Source organism: Sebastes umbrosus, chromosome 16 (assembly GCF_015220745.1).
Source record: "Sebastes umbrosus isolate fSebUmb1 chromosome 16, fSebUmb1.pri, whole genome shotgun sequence".
NCBI lineage: Eukaryota > Metazoa > Chordata > Actinopteri > Perciformes > Sebastidae > Sebastes > Sebastes umbrosus.
This window is the reverse complement of record NC_051284.1, coordinates 24,025,812-24,048,708: the sequence shown is the minus strand read 5'-3', so window position 1 is coordinate 24,048,708 and position 22,897 is coordinate 24,025,812. Positions and strand designations below refer to the sequence as shown.

Sequence of the window (22,897 nt, the reverse complement as noted above, 5' to 3'; positions counted from 1 at the left end):
ATGAACACTTGAATAGCCCTTATTTAAATCATTAGGTCCTAAAAGTTGTAAAATGCACTAATAGCTGAATTCAGAGTTATTTCCCTTCCTCCGTTCATGTGAATGAGACCCAGATCGCGGCTGGAGCGAGGGCTGGGAGGCGGAGTTAAAGAACACGCTACTGCGCCTGCTCTATGGGCCCAATGGATGTGGAAGATCGCCGGGTCTAAGTGACTGGTAATGGGGACAACAATTTTTTGAAATTCAAAGTTAAACACATAAACATGGGAAAATAGGGTCCAGGTTGAAAAATACCTAAGTTACCCTTTTACTTGAAAAGTAACAAGTAACTGTCAGATAAATATCGTGGAGTAAAAAGTGCAATATTTGACTTTGAAATGTAGTGGAATAGAAGTACAAAGCAGCATAAAAAGGATATAATCACGTACCTCAAATTTGTACTTGAGTAAATGTACTTAGTTACTTTCCACAGCTGGAAAACAGACACGCAAACAGTCCCATAAGACATCTATTGTCAAAATGATCCTCATTCCCTCTCATTGAATCCTGCTTTACTCAGCTGCTTCAAAACAGCACAACACATCTCAAGGGGGTAAACAACAATCTAGAGAAGAAATTACTGTTCAAACTGGGTAACTGATTCATTATGTTTGTCTTGCTTTTATAAGTTCTGGCAACACACGCTTGGCTGAGGAAAAAGCATATTTCTGGATGGCACATCTCTGTGGACACCAGAAAGCCTCCTTCCTTCTAAATCATGACTATAAATGACGTTTGTGTGCTCCATGCTTTTATGATTTCAGCCGAGGAGGGGGCTGAGGATCATAAAAAGAAAAGAGAAAAGGAGAACACAGGGCTTGTGGGTAATTACGGCGCAGAGTGGTAGGAGAGGGAGCGTTTGGGAAAGACTCGGGGGCCAGATGTGTGAGGAATGTTCTGGCTGCTGCAGCGTGCAGAGGTGGGTGGATGGATGGGTGGGTGGGGGGAGTGAAGACCAGTTGAATAACACAGCCTGCAGATCGTTAAATAGCTGTCAAGCCTCCAGCGCTCTACTGTGTATTTCACATCATCTCGCAGAGCAGCTACAGCCTCACCTTTCTGCCTGGAAGCAGTGGAAAGAAACTAAGCACATTTACTCCAGTACTGTACTTTGTTTTTCATATTACTTTACTACCTTTTAGAGGGAAATATCCTACTTTATAGCCATGCTAGCAATGTGGCTCTAGGGATGTCAGTCACTTTGGTCCAGACTGAAATATCTCAACAACTATTGGATGGATTAAATCTTTCCCCAGGGGATGGAGCCTGAAGATTTTGGTGATTTTCCAATAGCATACTAGCATACTAACGTGCAAAAAATTAGAAAATGAACATTGTACCCATGGTAAATATTATATCTACTTAAATGTCAGCATGTTAGCATTGTCACTGTGTGCATTTTAGCATGCCAACCTTAACATTTAGCTCAAAATGCTCAACTTTTTAGCTTTTTTTCACCAAAGACTTCTCAAAACTTCTCAAATGGTTTCATTTAAATAACTGTTAGAGGCCCTAGTTCATAAAATTCTACCAAAAATTCTACAGAAGAACTCTTTCCTACTCCATTAATCATCCCACGACCCTTCAGATTCATCTGGTGATCCTCTGGAGGGGGCCCAACCCGTAGGTTGGGAACCACTAGACTAAACTACTAACTAAGTGTGCACAAAGTAGTTCAAACTAGCTCCACCTGGAGCAGCTACAACAGTAAAATTCTACTTACACATTGATGTATCAGCTGTATTAACAATCTGTCACTCACAGGTAACACTTTACTGCAGAAGGAGTACTTTTACTTTTGCTCCTTTTAAATACATTTAGCTGATAGCACATCTGTACTTCTCCTTAAGTAGAATTTTGGGAACTTTTACTTAAGTAAGTGATCTGCATACTTCTGCAGACAGCTGCATCACCGCAGCCAGTCCTCCCCGATCAATGTGGAGCCGCAAGAAGCTGGGCATGTATTCATACAAGCTACCCACAATGCACCTGGAGAGCTCAACCTGCGTCACAAGCAGATAGTAAAGAAAAAAGAAAAGAAAAAACACGCTTCCATCTGCTTCTCATCATCCTCATCCATCTCCTCTTCCACCCCCACCCCCTGTCATACAGACTGGTTCTCCCTCTCTCTGTTTCATGCTCTGCCTCGCTAACTCATCCAACCCTCCACCACAACCACTGGTGCTGTGGAAGGGATAAATAGGCCACAACAGCTGGGTCTGACTCCTGACCAGGACCACCCCTCCAGACCAAACCAACACCACCACCACCTCCACCTCTCCCAGTCTGTGTTTTAAAGACAGAACTGAGAGACGTTTTCCCCATTACTGGCTCTGTTTACGTAATTATTTATCTAGGCTTTTTATTCATTAGAATCCATTACCTGAGTTTTGATAAATGAGCGTGCAACTGCTTAGTCTGAGCTCGTAAAAGGTTTGTTTACAGTTGCAGAGAAAAAAAAAATCCAGGTTTTGAGTTATGACAGCTCTACAAAAATCTATTTTCCATGTTCCCTCTCGAGCCATACACAAATATACCCGAAACGTACATGGTTCAAATAAATTCCTGATTGCGCCTTTAAGTTGAGAGCGTGTTGTTTGTTCAGCTGCTGAGGGCCTCAGAGAGAAACCCGGGGAGGCCGCGGAGAATTCATACCTTCCATTCATCACAGAGGAGAGGGAGCGGGGAGGAGGAGGAGGAGGGTAAAGAAAGAGCGAGGAAATGAAGAGACAAGAGTGTGTGTTTTTTTTCTGCTCTGCTGAGTAAGGAGAGAGGTAAGCTCAGCTTTCTGACAGCTGGGCTGTGAAACCTCTGCTCGACTGATTGACTGCTCATGCCTCATTCATGTGACTGTTTTGTACAAATCACAGTAGATTTCCAGCAGCCTGGTTTAGAGGATGTGTTGTTTTCATTGTTAGGACACTATTTAGCATGAATCACACTGCACATGCAGCAACGATTTGGTTCTTTTGAATACAATTTTTTTTGGGGGAAATACACTCATTTGCTTTCTTAGAGTTGAGGTCTTTACACACCAAGTCTGTATTTTTCATATGCGGTTTCTTTTTTGTATCTGTTATCCGATAAGTCGTTACGCACAGAAACCTTGCACACTGAGTCTGATGCGTTTTATTTAGGGCTGTCAAAGTTAACGCGATAATAATGCGTTAGCGCAAATTTGTTTTAATGCCACTAATTTCATTAATGCATTAACGCAACTTGCCATTTTTAGGTTGTAGCGGGCTCAGTTTTAAAGCTAGAGAGAAGATACCGGCATCAGATGAAACTAGAACAAAACAAGGAATCTATTGGTGCCAACCATGTCATACTAGCTTGTCGGGAAGACTATATAACATTAGCTACGCTAAATTTTGGCGAGGAAAAACTAGCATGGCCATTTTCAAAGGGGTCCCTTGATCTCTGACCTCAAGGTATGTAAATGAAAATGGGTTCTATGGGTACCCACGAGTCTCCCCTTTACAGACATGCCCACTTTATGATAATCACATGCAGTTTGGGGCAAGTCATAGTCAAGTCAGCACACTGACACACTGACAGCTGTGGTTGCCTGTTGGCTTGAGTTTGCCATGTTATGATTTGAACATATTGTTTTATGATAAATGCAGTACCTGTGAGGGTTTCTGGACAATATTTCTCATTGTTTTGTGTTGTTAATTGATTTCCAATAATAAATATATACATACATTTGCGTAAAGCAGGCATATGTGCCCACTCCCATGTTGATAAGAGTATTAAATACTTGACAAATCTCCCTTTAAGGTACATTTTGAACAGATAAAAAATGTGTGATTAATTTGCAATTAACAGATGGAAAAAAAAACACAGAAAATACGGACTTGGTGTGCAAAGAACTTTAGATTGGAAGATCGATACCACTCATGTTGGTAAACAAAGTACAAAGCTGGAACTGGAAAGCCATTAGCTTAGCTTTGCACAAAGACTGGAAGCAGGGGGAAACAGCTAGGCTGACTCAGTCCAAAGTTCAAACAATATGCGTAACAACACCTTTAAAGCTCACTAATAATCACATTATTAGTGATCTCATGTAGTTGTGGTTTTAGGAGTTACTTGCTGGAACAGTTTTGGGTGCGGTGACTTCCTGAAGTCTCATCATTACATTGAGGTTGACAGGCAACCAGAGCATAGCCAGAGCCGCTCTCGTAATTGCCCCTTAAGCTCTCCAATACAAACAATGTTCTGCATGTGTCCGTCAAAGTTTACTTGTTGTCTTCTTCTTGACTGCCTTTGTTGCATTACTGCGTTTCTTGGCACATCATTGTAATGGAGTGAAACCATTGGCAGGAGTATGTATCGCTTCACCCATGTGTCTCTGTGCATACAGTACACGTGCCTCTTCATGCACGTGTGCAACAAAACGGGCACCCAGTCATATAAACAATGCTCTATAATGCTACTAGTGGTCAGAAACTCTACATGGAGCGTTTCACGCAAAGATAAGAGTGGTATTGATCTTCTCATCAAACTCTTAAGAAAGAAAGCAATAAATAAGGTATTTCCCAAAATGTTGAACTATTGTTTTGAATTAGAACGATGTCCCTTTCTTCATTTTTGTTCTTGTTTTGAGAGAATCTGTTGTAGTTGTTGATTGTAATTGAAGATTATTGTCATATATTATTTCTATATCTATGCATTTGTCAATTATCTTCCATTCTACAGTGATCCATTAATTGTTTAAATCTATAAAATGTCAATTTCCCAGACCCCAAGATGACGACTACCTATTGGTTGTTCAAATTCTCACATTTGAGAAGCTGGAGTCTTAAAATATTTGGCATTTTTGCTTGATAAATGACTTGATCATTAAACTTTTTGTTAATTTTCTCCATTAATCACCAAATTGATTAACTAACAAATCATTTCAGCCCTGACTAAAACTCATACGTGAAAAAAAATGTCTTCAGCTTGCCTTGAAAGATTGTACCCGATTTAACAGAAACAGGAACCTGTGAGGTCTGAGTAACGTCTGGTTTTGGAGTCATGCTGATGTGAAGACATACATGGACCATCTGGGTACTTATGGGAAACATGTAGTCTTCTTTACAGTCCCTCTTACAGCTGTCATCATCAGAAAGTAGTCATGGTACGTTACAGTTTGTTGAAAGCAAAGCAAGTTTGTAGCTCAGTGGGTAAAGTGGGTCGTCCTTTAACAGCAAAGTTGGCGGGTCGATCCCCAGCTCCTACTGCATGTCAAAGTCTCCTTGAGCGGGACACTGAACCCCCCAGTTGCTCCCCGGGCGCTTCACAGCAGCCCACTGCTGCTAAATCCTAAGGATGGGTTAAATGTAGTTTAAAGTTTAAAGTTAAAGTGATGGGATCACACCAGCCGTGACGCCAAATTGGGCCAGGGGCCACATCCTACCCCCTACTTGCGGCGCATTAGCTCAGACTAAACCCATCTTCAAACTGTGCCTTCATTTCAAACTCAACTACACATCTGTAAAGTTTTGTGGCTGTATTTTGCACAGTTGTGACGCTACCTGTCCACAGACACACAGACAGACATATAAACACCTGGCAAAGTACTCAAACCCGTGTCTGTGGTCATTCCCACTACAGTAGGTGTCTCCAGGACCACATTTTGCCCCAATGACACATACTGTACACAGACTCACAAGGTGAAAACAATACCAGCCGTGCTGTTGCAGCTGTTAAACTGACAATGCACACAAGTGGAGGATGACTAAACCGAGCAGACTGTATCTTTACTGTCGCCATGACTCAACCTGAGCTGCATCTCCACTCTGCTCCCACTTCCCCAGTCATGTCCGAGGCCAGGCCAGCGCCTTGCTTCATCCTGTTGTTACTCACTTTAGTTGCACCAGAGCTGCTGCACACAACTGGCTCATCAGCACTTCTCACTTCCTCAAAAGCTTTGAAAAACACTGGCTGGATGACTGACATCAGATCAGGAAGAACACGGCCTTTGCGGTCAAGGAATAATCCCAACCACGTGAACCACGCTGTGCTTAGAACAGCTGTGAGCCCTGCTGATTCAACATAATACTAATGCTGTGGAGGGATTTTTTACCATTTGACTATGTTTGGAGTAAAATATTTTGACATAATCACATTTGCTATCATATCAGCGCCCGTCGGAGCCGAGCCGAGCCGAGCCGAGGCCGGGGCAAAGGAACTGGGACAGGAAAAATAAGGAAAGGGCGGGAAAGAAAACCACACGGAGAGGTTGTTTTGAGAGCCCCAATCGTTTATTACCCTCGATTTTCAGGGGCTGAAATTTCAGCCTCGCTGTGAGGAGAAACTCGAACCGGTGGTCCAGCTGTCCACAGCCTGCCAGAGTCGAGAGAACCTCCACCGCACACGCTCTCCCAGACCCACGCTCCCACCCTTCCCCTCCTGTCTCATCTCTCCCAGCCAGGTAATCAATGGGAAACGCACACCCAAACATAACATGGCTGTGAGAGGGATCAGGACGAGCTGTTGTGACATGTAGGCCCCACAAACAAATCTGTCACTTGGCTGGATGACCATGTTCCCCGGGTGTATGTTTTATGTTCCTTTGCTTGTTCTCACTGCACAGCTAGAAAACACTGAGAGGTCATCAAACAAAAAGCATGACAACAAAGGGGATACGTGGCAGAAGAAGTCCTGGGGTACCTTCAATTGCCTCCAATGTAATCATTCCTCCAATGTCACTGAATAAGAATATTTCTTGATTTCAAATGATGATATACAGTCTTGATTTTACATAGGACACACAAAAAGACACCTAAAGGATAGAGTTTTGAGATTTTAAACCTTTTGCGATATGCTGAGTATTGCGACAAAATACATTGGGATTTATTACCTTTTTTAAACTGCAAATTATGCAGTTTGTCAACATCTGTTTTATCTAATAAGATTCAGTTTTCACTCTGTTCATCTCAGAGTTTTTATTCACATATCTTGAGGTCAGAGGTCAAGGGACCCATTTGAAAATGGCCATGTTAGTTTTTCCTCACCAACATTTTGCGTAACTTTGGAGCATTATTTAACGTTCTTCCTGACAAGCTAGTATGACATGGTTGGTACCAATTGCTACCTTAAGTTTTCTAGTTTCATATACCAGTATCTTCACTCTAACTTTAAGACTAAGCCTGCTACAACCTCTGAAAGACAGAATAGCAGCCATTGGATTGTTAAGAGGTTAATAGTTTATATAATAAAAGATTGATACTTGACGTCTGTGTATCGATACAATATTGCTGCACAAAATATCGTGATACTATGCTGTATCAATTTGTCCCCTACCCCTACAAAATATGCAATCAAAATTGCAGAATTGAGTGTTTAAAATGGGTCAAACCATCTATTACAGGGTGGGGAGACTTTTTGGATTTTCAAACTTGATGCAACAGTTTATTCAGGCCTAAATGAAGAAATAGATTTCAAACCATTTTTGTGAAACTTTTTTTTCAATACTTTTGTTTTTAGTATGCTGGACATACACCCCTGAATGAATGTATAAAAGGGTCAAGCCAGGTGTTATCTCTTCATTTAAAACCCTGATAAAACCGGTCATTTTCTTAAACTGTTATGAACTGACTAAACTCATACAACTTTTATCAAAACTCCGGCTCCACTACATGTGAGTGCCTGAAGTTTAGCCTTTTGCCTGATTTCAAGAATGACTTTCTCTGTTTTGTTTAAAAGTCTGGCCCAGAAACTCTCTTTTATTTTCTGTATCTCGCGCAGAAGGAAGGAAGGCCACTCTGACCGCACAGTGACTCATTATCAACGCCTCTGTCACACACAGGGAATTAGTGACCTTGGACACCGGACAATGAGGAGTTGTCTAAACTTGCTTATCAGTCTCCTCTGGCAGTCTAGTAGTCGGTATCTGGGACACTTATCAACAGGCCAACTCTCCCACAGCCTCGTATACTCTCCTCAGCTCAGAGACAGGAAAGGATGAGTAACCATGGCAACATGGTGTCAGCGTTATGGGATCTTGAATTCATGGTGCTGTAGATCAAATCAAGTAGACTCTTTTATTTGTTTTACATTATTTATCTTCCTACACTTTTCATATAAGAAAAATATGTATTTTTTTTTCTTGTAAATACAGATGGTATTTTGGTTAAGCGGAGTACAGTTTGTACTTTCTGTAAAACCAAACATCACAGAGGTGCAGGACACGTGTGCAGATAGAGGTTAAACCTGCATTTACTGATTTTTTGGGCCATTTGGGGACAGAGCAGAAAGCTGTAAACACAATGCTGACATATTATTATTAAAAAGTTGTTATGGCTAAAAAATAAAAGCCTATTTACACATCCAGCAGAAATGGAGCAACATTAACATTCATGTGGAGTCGCGTTTGTGTCCACCTGATGAATATTAGTCCAATATTCACTCTCCTTTCAACTTTGTTTTGATCTGCACCAACCCCTGAGTGAAATATCTGACTTTTTAGCTGCTAAATGTTAGTTTCTAATGGTTTATTCACACCAAACGCAAAGCGAACTGTTTGCATAGTGTTATTCCACACAAAGTCAATGCAAAGATGCAAATAGACGTGATGTTGCACCGGGTGGCAAGAATATATCTACCACGTCATTGAGAAATTTGCGTGACGCTGTGTCGTGAAAACCAGTGTTGATACGTTCATAATGTGTAAAAAAAATTTGCAAAAACCATAGACTGTCTACGATATAAGCAATAATGTTGCTGCCGTATTGATGACATTATTTTGTGCGTTGATGGAGCAGCTACAATGCTAGCATAGCCTGGCACTGATCGATCCACACTCCATTCAGAAAACAAGCATTTTAAAAGTTGTTTGCCTGTCGTCTCGCGGACAGACCTGACAAAGACTTATTACAAATCTGCATCATTATGTAGTTATTTCGGCATCCTTTTGATCTGTTTATTGCGATAAAATCACAGCACAATCTGTTTATTTTGGGTTCATACCGCTGTAGTAAACCAGATTAATTCAAATGGTGTGTGACTTGCTAGATACAGTGAATACAGCTCAGTGAAATTCACCTGTACAAAGCAGCAATGCCATGGTTAATGAAACATTGTTGGTATCTACATGGAGGTAAGCCCCTCCTCCTCTCTGGTGCATCTAGCACGAGAGACGTGAACAAACACTTGGTGATCCTGCGGTCAAACTTGCATGAGTAACGTTGGTGTGAACACACTGTGTCTGCCTGCTGCTGTGCAGGTAGCGAACAGTGAATTTATCTGAGCTTTTGCGCTGAAAACAGCTATTTCACTGATCAACAGTTGGTGACGAAAACACATCAAGAAATGTGGCAATGTTTTGACAAAACGGAAGGAGGGAGGAAGAGGACTGCTAGCTGATGTAAACAACAGAGATTTCAATATATTAGAGAAAAAAAACTGTTTTGCAAATGTTTTATGAGGAAGGAAGTGCATTCATCAGCTTTATTAGGCCTTTAGGATACACAATTTTGGAGAGAAACATTTTTATTTGGTAAACCTGTACAGTCTAATGCAACTCAATACAACTGTTCTGCCTGCATGGAAACTAAGACAGAGAACACTGTATCCATCATAATAAGACCTTTTTGTTTTTCTTTCTTTCATTGAATTTGTGGTACTGTATGTTATGAATGTGGCCGTCATGGTTGTTGTTGTCGCGTGTCTTGTAAGCCCAAATGGGCTGGGCAACAAATGGTGCAAGACACTCAAATAAACAAATCCATCAATCAATCTGCCATAAAGTCTACTGTTATGATAACTATAATATTCAGCTTCTGTTGACATTATCATTCATTATCATGTCATAAAGGTGTTAATATATGTAATACATATTTAGCAGGTCATAGTTAGCGATGGTGTTGTACTGGACTGCATTAGATTCAGAGATGTTTCTAATATTCTGCCACCCTCATGTATGTAAAAGACAAGCAGACGCTGGATGTTTTTGCTGACATTTACAACGATGTCAGCAAAAACTGAACATTATGAGTTTGGTGAAGATAGAGTTTATGGCAGCACTGTTGTATTGGACTGCATTAGATAATGAAGATGTACCTAATAAAGTGGCCACTGAGTGTGTGTAAACATAACTGTGATACAGAACAGGACTCTTTCAACTAAAAGCATTCGCTTTAACCTCAAGAACATAATCACATTACATTTACATAATGAAAACTAAGGTATTTAATTGGGCTCTAATCTCCTCTACTTTACTGTTTTCATCCCCTTAATCACATCTTTGATTTGATATAAAGTAGATTTCTTCTGCATATGTTACCACAAACTACGTCACGGTAAGTGTATTGTTGAGCTCTAGGGGGGCTTGCTGCCTGGATGCTGTTGTTGTGATGGAAGTCGGTGGTGGTGGTGGCGGTGGTGGTGGTGGTAGCGAGTGATCAACAAGTGCCAGAGCAGAATGAAAGGCGGAAGAGGGTACAGGGGAGGAGGAACGGGGTTCATGGGCCAGCAGATGTTTCAGCTTTTGGGTTTTGGCTAGAAAAGGGCAATTAAGAGCTGCTCTTAATGAGGCTGGCAGCCACCCCATAAACTGTCTGGTTCGGTGAAAGAGTTGCTCATTAGACGGAGCTGCCCAGAAAAACTCCCACCTCCCCATCCCCCGCCCCCCACCACCAGCACCCATCGCCTCCACCCTCGCTGGAACAGGAAGTGATGGATCAGACATTTAAAAAAATTGTATGCTAGCATTGAACAAAGTTACTTTATGTTATGTCTGGCTTCGCTGACAAATCCTGTATGTGTGTGAGTTTGCTTGAATGTGTGTCCCTGTGTGTGCCGGCGTGTTTGTTGTGCGCCAGGCCGAGTGTGGTAATGATGCACATTTTCCATGAGGTAGGTTGCTGTGTACCCTCCAGCATTAAAATGAGGCCAGCTGAACATTACTGATGAGAATGGCAACATTAAAATACCAAAACGACCAAAATAGACCCCGCTATGATCCGCAGATCTTGTTTTTCCCACCCTCAATTTTTGCGCACCATAAATGTTTAATTTAACTAACAAAGATCTTGATGCAGAGCAGAGACTCTGGAGTTATTGGTTTACAGCACAGTCGCTGTGTGTAGCAGTCAGACACAAATACGATACAAACACAGATTTTCCTGATTTCCTTTTTTAACTCTGGTCACCCCCACGCTTCCAAATTAAATGCAGGGACCTCCACAGTGGTGGAAAGTAACAAGTACAGAAGTATATTTACTCAAGTACTGCACTTAAAGAGGACCTATTATGCCTTTGTGCTTTTCCCCTTTCCTTTAGTGTGTTATATATTGTTTCCTGTGCATGTAAAAGGTCTGCAAAGTTACAAAGCTGAAAGTCCACGTCAAAGGGAGTTACTGTCCCTCAGAAACACTGCTCCTGAACTGCCTGAAACGCTTTGCTTGAAGTCCTGCCTGTTCTCCCATAACGTTGTGATGTCACCAGGTAACACATTTGCATAATACCTGCCTAGCAGCTTTGGCATGCCCTCAAACGAAGCTAGTTAGAGTGGAGCTGGAGCTGAGTACGAAGAGTTTGGTTCAATTGATGAATCACAACAGAGTGGACCAGCTGACCAATCAGAGCAGACTGGGCTTTTCGGCTTCTTTTACAAAACACGTACCTGAAAATTAGCATGATATATCCTCTTGAAGTACAAATTTGACTTTACTTGGTTATTTCAAGTTCATGCAACTTTATATTTCTACCTCATTACAATTCAGAGGGAAATACTGTACTTTTAACTCCACAACATGTATTTGACGTTGACAACTACATTTACTAGTTTGTTTACTTATCAAGATTTTGCAAACAAAACACATGAAGAGCTTACAAAATACATATTTTTTTAGATCAAACTACCCGACACAGTGAATAAAAGTAGAGCTCCAAACAAACTCAATAGACAGAAAATTTAAACTAGACATTTTTCACACAAAATTGCCACAAATTTCTCACTATTTTCTGAATAATCGGCACATTGATCCTGAATGAAAATAGTCATTAGTGGCAACCATATATAAAATAGTTAAAATGTAGCTGCACCTCAACAAACTACAACAGCAAAATTCTGCTTCCATGTGTACACATGAGTAATAATAATCTAATGACTTGTAAAGTAGTATTTTACAGTGTGGCATTAGTACTTTTATTTCAGTTAAGGACCTGGATACTGAGGGATTCTCCACTCTCACGCTATCTGGCGTGGCCTGTCCCCGGACCTGTCTGGCATCAGGAGTGCTTGGCACAACGATCCCTATTGAGTCTTGACAAAAACTAGGTCATTTGCAAAGCTCTCACTGGACACGCGCAGTGGAAAGAAAATAAACGTCGAGGTGAATGGAGCTCGACTGGAGGTGGACGAGCTTCCTGCGCGGGCCACAGAGGGATGCTGAGAGGGAGGTTAAGATAATGCAAAGCTGTGATATTGTATTGCTGTTTCTGCTATTTGCTATAGCCGGGGAGATAATCATGCCTCTGATATCTAGATCTTCTTTTCACTGTTTCCATATTTTGCGTGTGATGTGGCTCTCCAAGTTTCCTCCTGGTGGGTTCAATAATATTTATCTCATCTTATAAATCATGCAGGAATTCCAAATCCCATATCTCTGTCATAATGCACGCCCCCACATCTCTTTAGTCCGTGCAAGCAGGCCCCGGATAATGTCTGATAGCAATTAGGCTCCGGAGGACTTTATAAACAAGTCAGTCACAATACGTATGACCTATTGTTCACATCACACTGGAGCCTAAAACAAGTTTGCGGCACACATGTTGTTGTCATCACCACTAAGACAGGGCTTCTAGAAATATCTGGTGGAAACCCGCCGAGCAGGAAGTGAGAAGAAAAACCCTCAGATGAGAGACAGGAAATCAGGTGACTAGAGTTTTGTTGTTTTTTCCTCCTCATAGTGTAACAGTAGACAAAGATTCTGGCTTAGAAACGGGTTATTAGCGCCAAACAAAACGGCACAAAAATGCTCACGCTCACACCTGAAAGAGCCATATTTCTCTATACTGAAGTTCTCCGTCAACAGTCTATAGAGTTATGGAATCGATCCCTGCCCCCACATCCTCCCTTCGCCATGAGCCTGAGGCGTATGTCTGCCAGATGTCCACAGCAAAGAGAGGGGAGGTGGGGTGGGGGAGGGTATGAAAGGGCTGAAGACTGCCAGAGGTGTCTTATATCGGAGGAATTATTATCCTAATGATATAACATAACACATGCCGTCAGTCCCTCCAGGGGTAACAAACCCCGATCTATATTAGAGCCACGTTCCTTTCATATAGCTGACCTTTTTGGGAGAGCAGGAAGATGATGACGAGGATTTTCCTTTTCCATCCAGGACTAATACACCGTCAGTCTGAACCTGAAAGTACAAAAAGATCACATTTTTGTCTTATTTTTCTATTAACAAAATAGTATTTTCAACACTAAGTTTACAGACAGACAGACAGACAGACAGACATATAGATCAATCACAAAAACTAGTGCAACTAGAAGGAGTAGTAGTTGTAGATGTGATGTGTTTGTATAGTAAGGTGCTGTAATCTATACAAATACATCACATTTACTACCATAGTGTGGTAAACTTGTTAAAAATGTAAATTAGTTAGTATTAGATAATAATAATAATAATAATAACAATAATAATAATAATAATAACAACAACAACAACAATAATAATAATAATAATAATAATAATAACAATAATAATAATAATAATAATGATAATAACATTGCAGCCTGTAAAAAAACAAAACAAAGAGCTGAAAGATGCTAAACCGCTCCGTAGAGCTGAGGGGAACTGCAGTCAGGTGATAACTCTCTGAATTGTTAAAAAATATTGATTATTGCAGCTTTAGATGCCAAACCTCTGATTTTAGTGTGACTGAAACTTGCAAAACTGGGAACAAAGTTTTACCAAAAAGGATAAATTGTGGAAATTGTGGTTCTGTGCAATCTGAGACAAACTGGAACAAACAGGAAAACAAAATGATCCTCCTGATAGAGACACACAGGACTAGGGCTGCAACTAATGATCATATTTTCATTATGGATTAATCTGCCAATTATATTCTTGATTTTCTTGATTGATCATTTGGTTTAGAAAACGCCAGAAAATATGAAAAAATGTCAATCACAAGTTTTCAAGAGTCTATGGCAGCGATTGGCAATAGGCAGCCGGCGGGCCACATCTAGCCCGCCAAAGCTTCCCATTTTAACTTAAGTAATCAAATGAAGAATGAGACCGCGTCTCAATGAGATTACCTGTCTAAATAAAGGTTAAGTAAAATAATCAACTAATCATTTCAGCTCTACACAGGACTACTGGTGAAATATTATTTGTGGCAGCCATGTCTCTGACTCTCAGGTCAGTGCTCCAGGCTCATAACTTCAATCCTGGCCCGAGAAAAGCCACCACAATTCCTAGCTACACCCCTGCTTTAGCAAACGCAACTGGAAAAAACCTCACTGATAAAGTTAAATAAAAGATTCCTGGAATCTGTCCTTGAGCTTGTGTAGGTTCTTGTAAACTCTATACATGCAGGGGAACTCGATCCAGTGACTTGACTGGAGTTGTACCATGTAGCACACATGTATACAGACCCTGCTAGATGGATATCTAGCCCTCAGCCCCTGGAGCATTTCAGTGAATAGATGAGGAGGAGGGTAGACAGTACCTGACATTTACTTAGTACCGCAGGATAGACAGGCCATTGTCTTTGCTGAAATGAGAAACTCTGCCGCAGAAGGGCGAACGGGGGAGAAAGAGGGTGGTGTCAGACAACCTGATATCAATCTAATGAAATAATAGCGAGCGCTCTGATGTGGATATCTGGGATATCTAGACTTTATACCCCATTGACTAAGTCTCCCTCGACCTTGGGAAGCATAGAGACACAAAGGGGGGTGAAACAGTGAAACGATGCACTGAACTCATGTGCCCACACTCACTTTCACTGTCTCAATAAGGACATGACACATGTCAAATAAAAACAAAATCCCCCTGAACCTGAAACTTCTGTAGATGTGACCACAGATAGAGATTTCAAAGTGGCACTGATGAACTTTACGGGCCTAAATGTCACTCTCACTGGGGTTGTTTTTCTGATTGTCTGTTGATAACTAACAGAGAGGTAAACCGCAACAGAGCAGGAAAGAGAGAGAGAAAGAGACAGAGACAGGCAGAGACAAACATATAAGGTAAAGCCAACAGCACAAGCTGTCCTCCTGATCCGTCCCCGCAGTGTGTCAACAGCCTGGATTACTTTCCCGCGTCCCTGCAGTCGGCCAGACCAACGAGCTTCCACAAAAACAGCACAAACCGCTCAGCACCCATCAGAGAGAAAGAGGAAGAGAAAGAAGAAGTCGAGAGCTGGTGAAAGGAAGTGAGACTGAGGCCAACGAAACATCTGCTCCAGATCCTTTTTAGTGGAGTTCGTCCCCTTCTCGCAGACCGTTTTGTTTGTCCATGGGTCGGGAACACAAGCCAAACACACAAACAAAGAGACGCTCAGAGATGTGTGCACACCCAGAGAGGAGTTAATAAGTCAATAGGACACAGCTCCATATCTTATTGGGCCTTGTCTTAGCGGCTCGTCCAGGAAAATAATAAACGGGGACTGACACAAATCAATGTTATCTTTTCACTCATGGGGGTGGAAGGAGCGAGCCAAAGAGCCAAAAAAGAACAAAGGGACAAAAAGGAGGAGAAAAAAGGAGGGAAGAGGAGAATGAAAAGCCCCCTTCTGACTCGCAGTGACCCACATACATTTGCCCAGCTTTTCTGGGGCTCTCTCTCTCTTGGCAACCGGCAGCCTCTGTGAAAGAATCCCAGCGTTCAGCCAAAGGCAAAGCCCATGTGAGGGGAGGGAGGGGAGGGAAGGATGGCAGAGAGAGAGAGAGAGGGAGGTGTGTGGACGGGTGGACACCAGACCCCTCCTCCTCCTCCTCGTCCTCCGCCTCCTCCCGAAGGCCCGTTGCCCCTGGTGACCACCGCTCAATGGATTCCTCCAGATCCAAGAGGCCGAACACGCACAGCATGCAGTGCTGGAAGAAGTATTAAGATTCTTTACTCAAATAAAAGTACTGGCACAACAAAACAACAATCCTGTGTTCGGTGTTCAAAATATTCCTTCAGTGACAGAGTACAGAACTATTATCAGCAAAATGTACTTAATGTATCAAAAGTAACTTCTTAAAGGAACAGTGTGTAACATTTCGGGGGATTTATTAGCAGAAATGGAATATAATATTCAGAGATATGTTTTCTTTAGTGTATAATCAGCTGAAACTAAGAATCTTTGTGTTTTCTCTTTGTGATTTTTGAAAATGCTTCAATACTCCTATTCTGCGGTATCAATACAGGGTGCCAGCTGTGCTTTTTGCTCTCTCTTCTCTCCAACAGCGAGTTGACACACACAGTGCTATTTATCTTTTAATAAAAAACAAAAATTTTAAGCCCTCAATGTTGTGTCAATTTTCAATTTTAAAACGGTATTTGACTATTGATTTTTCAAGGTATTGTGTATTGTTGAAATTAGAAATTCCAGTATCTTAACCGAAACTGGGTGAACAGGCCACTGTTTTTTTGTTTCACAAGCCAAAATCACTCTGAATCACTGAATCATTTTTTGACAATATACTGTATTTCAAAAGTTTATCATACGTTTTCTTGTGTTAAATCTGTTTCTGCAAAGTAACTACAACTGTCAGATAAATGTAGTACGATATTTTCCCTCAAAATGGTAATGGAGTATAGGGAAAAAGTGGCATGAAGTGAAAATGCGTAATAAGTACAGCAGGGAACTACTGGATGGTGATCTTTGTCAGACTGTAGGTTGTTGGAAGAGTAAAAATGTGACACTCAACTTCTAGTTTCATCACTTATAAACACTTCTTATGTACATTTCTAAACGTCACCTTTATTTGATCGTGGAGTAAGAGGAAAAAGAGATGAAACACTGGTTTTCTTGGTGCGGAGCAGCAGCTGCAACCAGCGAACAAACTGAAAGAGACCAGTAGAAGGTTTTAATGGGGCGTTTGATTGGGGTGACCAGAATTGTAGCCTAATGATGGATGAATGCGGAGCCTTCTAAGCGACAGTGACATAATCAGAGAGCTGTAGGTCAGCTAGTGACAGCTGAGTGGCTGTGGCCGAGCGGGAGAAAGAGCCCTTTCAGCCCCAACGCTCACGGACGCCGATCCAAGTTCATTAGCAGTCAGACTGGCTGCAGGGCCTGCTGCAGGCTTCTCCGAGCTACACATGACACACACACACACACATGTATCAGCATGCAAAGACACTGAACATCCCATAACAAGCAGCTTTTTCTTCTCAAAGTGAATCAGTTTTTGTTCTTAATGGTCCAAGGCTGTGATTTTTCTCCCCTCCGCTCGCCTTTTTAATGGCTCTGGCAAAGCGTTTTATCTATAAACAATAAAAGGTTGGGGCTAAAACATTTTTCTCTGGTTTGGCCCCTTCACTACTAATCATCTATACACTCTCCCCTCTTTTCCTGCCATTAAGCGGCGATGGAGCCAAAGCCGCAGCCCAGCCAAAGAACCTGATAGTCGTGGAACCCATGCAGCTCTCCCCCCACCTTGGAATGCATTTCTGCTGCACTGCACTTTTCACCATCCAGCGGGGAATGGATGCAAGCACCCCCCGAAAAAACCCACCCGCACCCACCCACCTACTCAGACACAAACACACCACCACTTGCTTTTGAGCAATTGCCCTCGAAACCTCATTGGGCCTACAGTACGTGCCTGAACAAACTGACACCCAGTGGTGGAAAGTAACTAAGTACTCAAGTACTGTATACTTAAGAACAATTTTGAGGTACTTTACTTGAGTATTACCATTTCATAACACTACTTCACTACATTTTAGAGGGAGATATTGTATTTGTTACTCAGCTACATTTATCTGACAGTTGTAATTACTTAAAAAAAACGCATGATGATCACATAAAATACAACACATTGTTAAAGATTAAACTAGATGTTTCCAACTGTTTGGGCTTGTGACGTCGTACAAAAAGCTGATTAGTTGTGTCAACGTGACGTCACCCATTGGTTTGTGGACTGCCGTTTTGAAGCCTGGAGTTCGACATTTTGGCCATCGCCATCTTGGTTTTTTGCAACCGAATGCTGAATAAGACATTCTTAGGTGACCAAAAAGGTTTATATTAACTTTCATGAACTGAAAACACACTGTGAAGGAGTTAAAATAGTAAGACAAAAATACGGACAACACCGAGACTGGACAACGCCCTGGTGGCAACCTGTCAATCACAAGGTAGCCCCGTCCTAAAGCATACCCTGCTTTATGGTCTATTTGACTCTAAATGGGACCATCATTTACTAAATGAACATCATGTTGTATTGAAGAAGACTTGAAACTAGCGAATGAGACCATAAAGTCATGTTTACAATGTTTACTGAGGTAATAAATCACGTGAGAAGTAGGCTCATTTTCTCATAGACTTCCATACAATCTGACTTCTTTTTGCAACCAGAGGAGTCGCCCCCTGCTGGCTGTTAGAAAGAATGCAAGTTTAAGGCACTTCCACATTGGTTTCACTTTTCAGACCCCGGAGGTAGCCCGGTAGGTTTTTTGTTTTGTTTTTTTAAATCAGTTCCATCAAAAAGACATTTCCTCTTTAAACGTCTTCGAAGGTTTTATTTAAATAACTGTTCATATTATCAAATATTTTACAAAAAGTCCAAAACAGTTTTGCAGAACTGTATTTCTTCTTTCCTGCCTGATTACTCATCTGATGACCCTTCAGATTCATCTTGTGACCCTTGACTAACTACAACAGAAAGATGCTGCTTACTGTTGCATCAGTGTTAAAAATCTAATAATGTTATAATACAATATCACTCACAGGGTCCATTTTTAATAAGGAATGAGTACTTTTTACTGATTATACTTTTGTACTTGTACTTTAAGGGCCAGTGTGTAACATTTCAGGGGATCTATTAGCAGAAATGGAATATAGTATTCAGAACTATGTTTTCATTATTGTTTAATCACCTGAAACTAAGAATCATTGTGTTTTCAATAGCTTAGAATGAGCCCTACATATCTACATAGGGATAGCATCTGAGTGAGGCGAACGGCGTTAGCACGGTTTTGCACTCTGTAGCGCATGTTACCGCAGTCTTGTAAAAGGAGGAGTGAGCAGAGGGGCACTCAGTTGGTTGCAATCTCCAACCACACCACTAGATGCCACTAAATCCTACACACTATACTTTTAAATACTTAGTACTTTTTAATGCAGGACCTTTTACTTGTGATTGAGTATCTTTCTACATTGCTGTATTGGTACTTTTACTTAAGTAAAGCATCAGAGTACATCTGCCACTATACTGCTGAATTTCAGGGTTTAATAGTGCACATTGCACACACATACACACGCACATATGTACAAAGAGCCACAAACACTCACACCCTTCTCCTCATGAATGACCACAAGTGAACGAGACAAATTCCTCCCCCATCACACTTTTCAGCTTCCCCTAAACCGCAGCAGCGCTCATGGAGAAAACGACAGCTTTGGCCAGACATTCGTTCTGGCCGTCCACCCTCAGCATGTGATCTTGTGTTTCAAAGTCAACACAACGTGAAGACCACTTCACCTCCAACCCACACACTCTCCCACCAAGCATATCCTCTCCGGTGCATCTTTCACCCCCCTTGTTTGATTTATCCCTCCCACCTATACTGTACTCCGCTCACTTCTTCCATCCTCTCCCCGCCTCTGAAACACGCCGACCTCACACCTCTCTCACGAGTGGGCCTACAAACATGTGCAGTAATTTGGTTAGCAGTGGAGAACTCTGGAGGTGTTTGTAATGAAAATAATTCAACTGTGCGAGCTAACTGAGCTTTGAGATTGAAAAAGCAGGGAAGAAAAGAGAAAGAGGAAGGGTGAGTAGGATGAGAGGAAACGAGATGAGAGGAAGAAAAGCACAGATAGACGAAGAAAGAGAAGGAAACAAGGCAGATAAGTAGAGTGTGACCTGCATCCTGACAGCGAAGCCCCCCAGCTCCTGTGGGAACTATTCTACTGCCCCCTGGTGGCGTACAGCACAATCCTCCCAACAATGACCCCTTAAACACACCTCTTTCCCACACTACAGTAACGTGCTCTCCTGCACTCTTTATTCACTCTCTCTGTGATGACTCAAATTATACACCACACTCGTTCTGTAATTACATAGACCCTAATGTGTATACTTTACACACAGAGACAACTCGCCCTCGCTCAGGTTGGAGTCGCTTGTAGTGTTCCCCACGTGACGACGACGGGTTTCCACGCCCTGCCACTCTATACTCTTCACATGCGCTCGCCTGCAGTGCAGCAGATTATTTCATAAAGACATCAACTAGGTTATGACCTGATTATAAGATGCAATGAATGTGGAGGCAAAGAAAAATGACACTAAATCTACCTGAGACTGTTCTGGGGCCTGGGGCCCTGGGGCCTGCCATTGTACCATGGGTGTGTGTGTATTGTAAAGTCATTTGAGTGTCTTGGATGCAAATATATGATAATTATTCACAGTAGTGTATTCTAAACAAGGTATAATGTAAAGGTAGTGTGTATCTCAAAACTTCACCTAAAAATATGGATAGGTTTATCACTAGGGATGGTTTAAAGTATGTCTTTATAAAATCTGCCACTGAAGATTGAAGAACTTCACTTTATCTTTTACCTTTGACTTAACTGTGGATGTTTTACCATCCTAGTGATCTAGAGTCAGAGGAAACCGTCAGGATATTTTGCAACTTTTGTAACTTAAACCATAGTCGCTCAGCAACAACCATGCAAAATATGGCAAACATGCAACTGTTCCTTTTGGATAGCTGTTTTTTTAGCTAGAGACTAGTGGTTTAGCTGTAGCGATAGCAATGTAGAGCAACACTTTGTGCAACTGCGGGGTCTGAAAAGGGGGGCAACTCCTCTGGTTGCAAAAAGAAAAGAGTTTATGGTCTCAATCACTAGTTTCAAGTCTTCAATACAGCATGATGTTCATTTAGTAAATTAGGTTCGCATTTAGAGTAAAATAGATCATAAAGCAGGGGATGCTTTAGGGCGTGGCTACCTTGTGATTGACAGGTCGCTACCACGGCATTGTCCGGTCTGGGAGTTGTCCAAGTTTTCGTCTTACAGCTTTAACCCTTTCACAGTGTGTTTTCAGTTCAGGAAAGATAATATTAACTTTTTGGTCGCCTAAAAATGTCTTATTCAGCGTTCGGTTGTACTTAGCTCCAACCTCTCCAATCAAAAACCAGGATGTCAACGGCCAAAATGACGAGCTCTTAAATGTTAACTTGTTTACGTGTTAGCTGTAAACACGCCTCGAGTTGAAAAAATCCAACTCGGAGCGGAAAAGCGCCCAAACGTCACTTGCCTTTTTTCTAATTGTGGTGACTTTGGTTGGATATCCGGAGCTATATGACTTTACCAACCGTGGTAACCATGATCTGAACAGAAAACAGCAGGCCTGGAGGCTGTTGCTTGATACCCGGAGCTAATGTATATCAGTTTACCAACCACCATGACCTGAACAGAAAACAGCAGGCAAATTAGTGTGGTACTTGAGATTTCAGGTAAGTTGTTTTCATTAAAGGTAGGGTCAGTAATGCTGAAAAACTAGCAAGAGTGCATTAGATTTAAAAAATTATCCAACCAAAAAACCCAGCCCAGTGTCGGCAACACTGACAGTCCGTCCCTTCAGGCCTCCCTCCAAAGCCACTCTCCCACAATTATCATAATTAAGGTAAACAAGGAACATGACTATTGTTAGTACCCACAGCTGTCAAGCTAGCAGCTTGTGGCAGACTCCGGTGACTGTGAGGAATGTAGCATGATGCCATGATGTGGTCTGATTTGTCTCGTGTTGCAGAACCAGAATCAGGTGTACTGCCAAGTGGTTTTCACCTACAAGGAATTTGCCTTGGTGTTTCGGTGCAGTGTTGTTGTCACCAGGTGAAATCTGATACTGTGAAACAATCTACATCAATCTGTGTCAAGTTTAAATCCAGCAAGAGGCATTGAAAAGCTTTGTGAAGCGAGTGTGCGCTGCTCTTTAGCTGAGGTAGAAAAGTCAACCAGAAGTACGTTTGCCAAACCAACCAGTTAGTCCTCATCACTGAAGGGATTCTTGCAAAACCAAAACATACTTAATGAAAACACTTATGATGGAGCGTGGTTCTCATCTTTGCGTGGCTTGTCTAAGTAAGGCATGAAGACAAACTGGTTGGTTTGGCAAAATGTACGTCTGGTCAACTTCCCCACCTCAGATAAAAAACAGAGCACAGTTGTTTTCCTTTTAACCTTTTAATGGAAATCTACAAGAATTGTCTCCCACGCAGTGGATGTACAAAAGATGAGCCCCTGTCTTTTCCTTTGGTGCCACCCTCAGGCCACACTTTACATTTGTTGCCCTACTCGTGGCAAGAGAGGAAGTTTTTATTTTTCATCCAACCACCCTTTTTGACACAAAACCCTGAAACTTGGTGTGTGTTTGAATGTAAAGTGTGTCTGTCTACATAGGCGTGCCTCGTAGGTGCCAACGCTGGTGTGCTTAAACAAGTGTGTGTGCTTCCTCTGCTCTTCCTATGGGCCCATAAGCACTGTGGGTTGAGCAGGTTATGGGCTCTGGCTGCAGTCGGGGGAACATAATGGTCTCATTGACTCAATCACACGCTCTGACCTGCCAGCCTGCCAGCTTTGTGAGCAAGCTGCGGAGTGAGCATTATTGTAAAAAGGCTTTTAAAACCGCTATTAAGCCACATTAGGTGTGTGTGTGTGTGCGGTGGTGATGAGGGATTTGTACAGGAGGGTG

General features: G+C 41.9%; 1 long non-coding RNA gene across 1 annotated transcript; it reads left to right on the top strand.

Moving 5' to 3' along the window:
- Positions 1-8,639: 8,639 nt before the first annotated feature.
- LOC119504345 lies at positions 8,640-21,896 on the top strand. The gene is made up of 3 exons (XR_005210546.1): positions 8,640-8,650; positions 11,115-11,116; positions 21,757-21,896. It is a non-coding gene; the product is annotated as an uncharacterized LOC119504345 (long non-coding RNA).
- Positions 21,897-22,897: the final 1,001 nt, after the last annotated feature.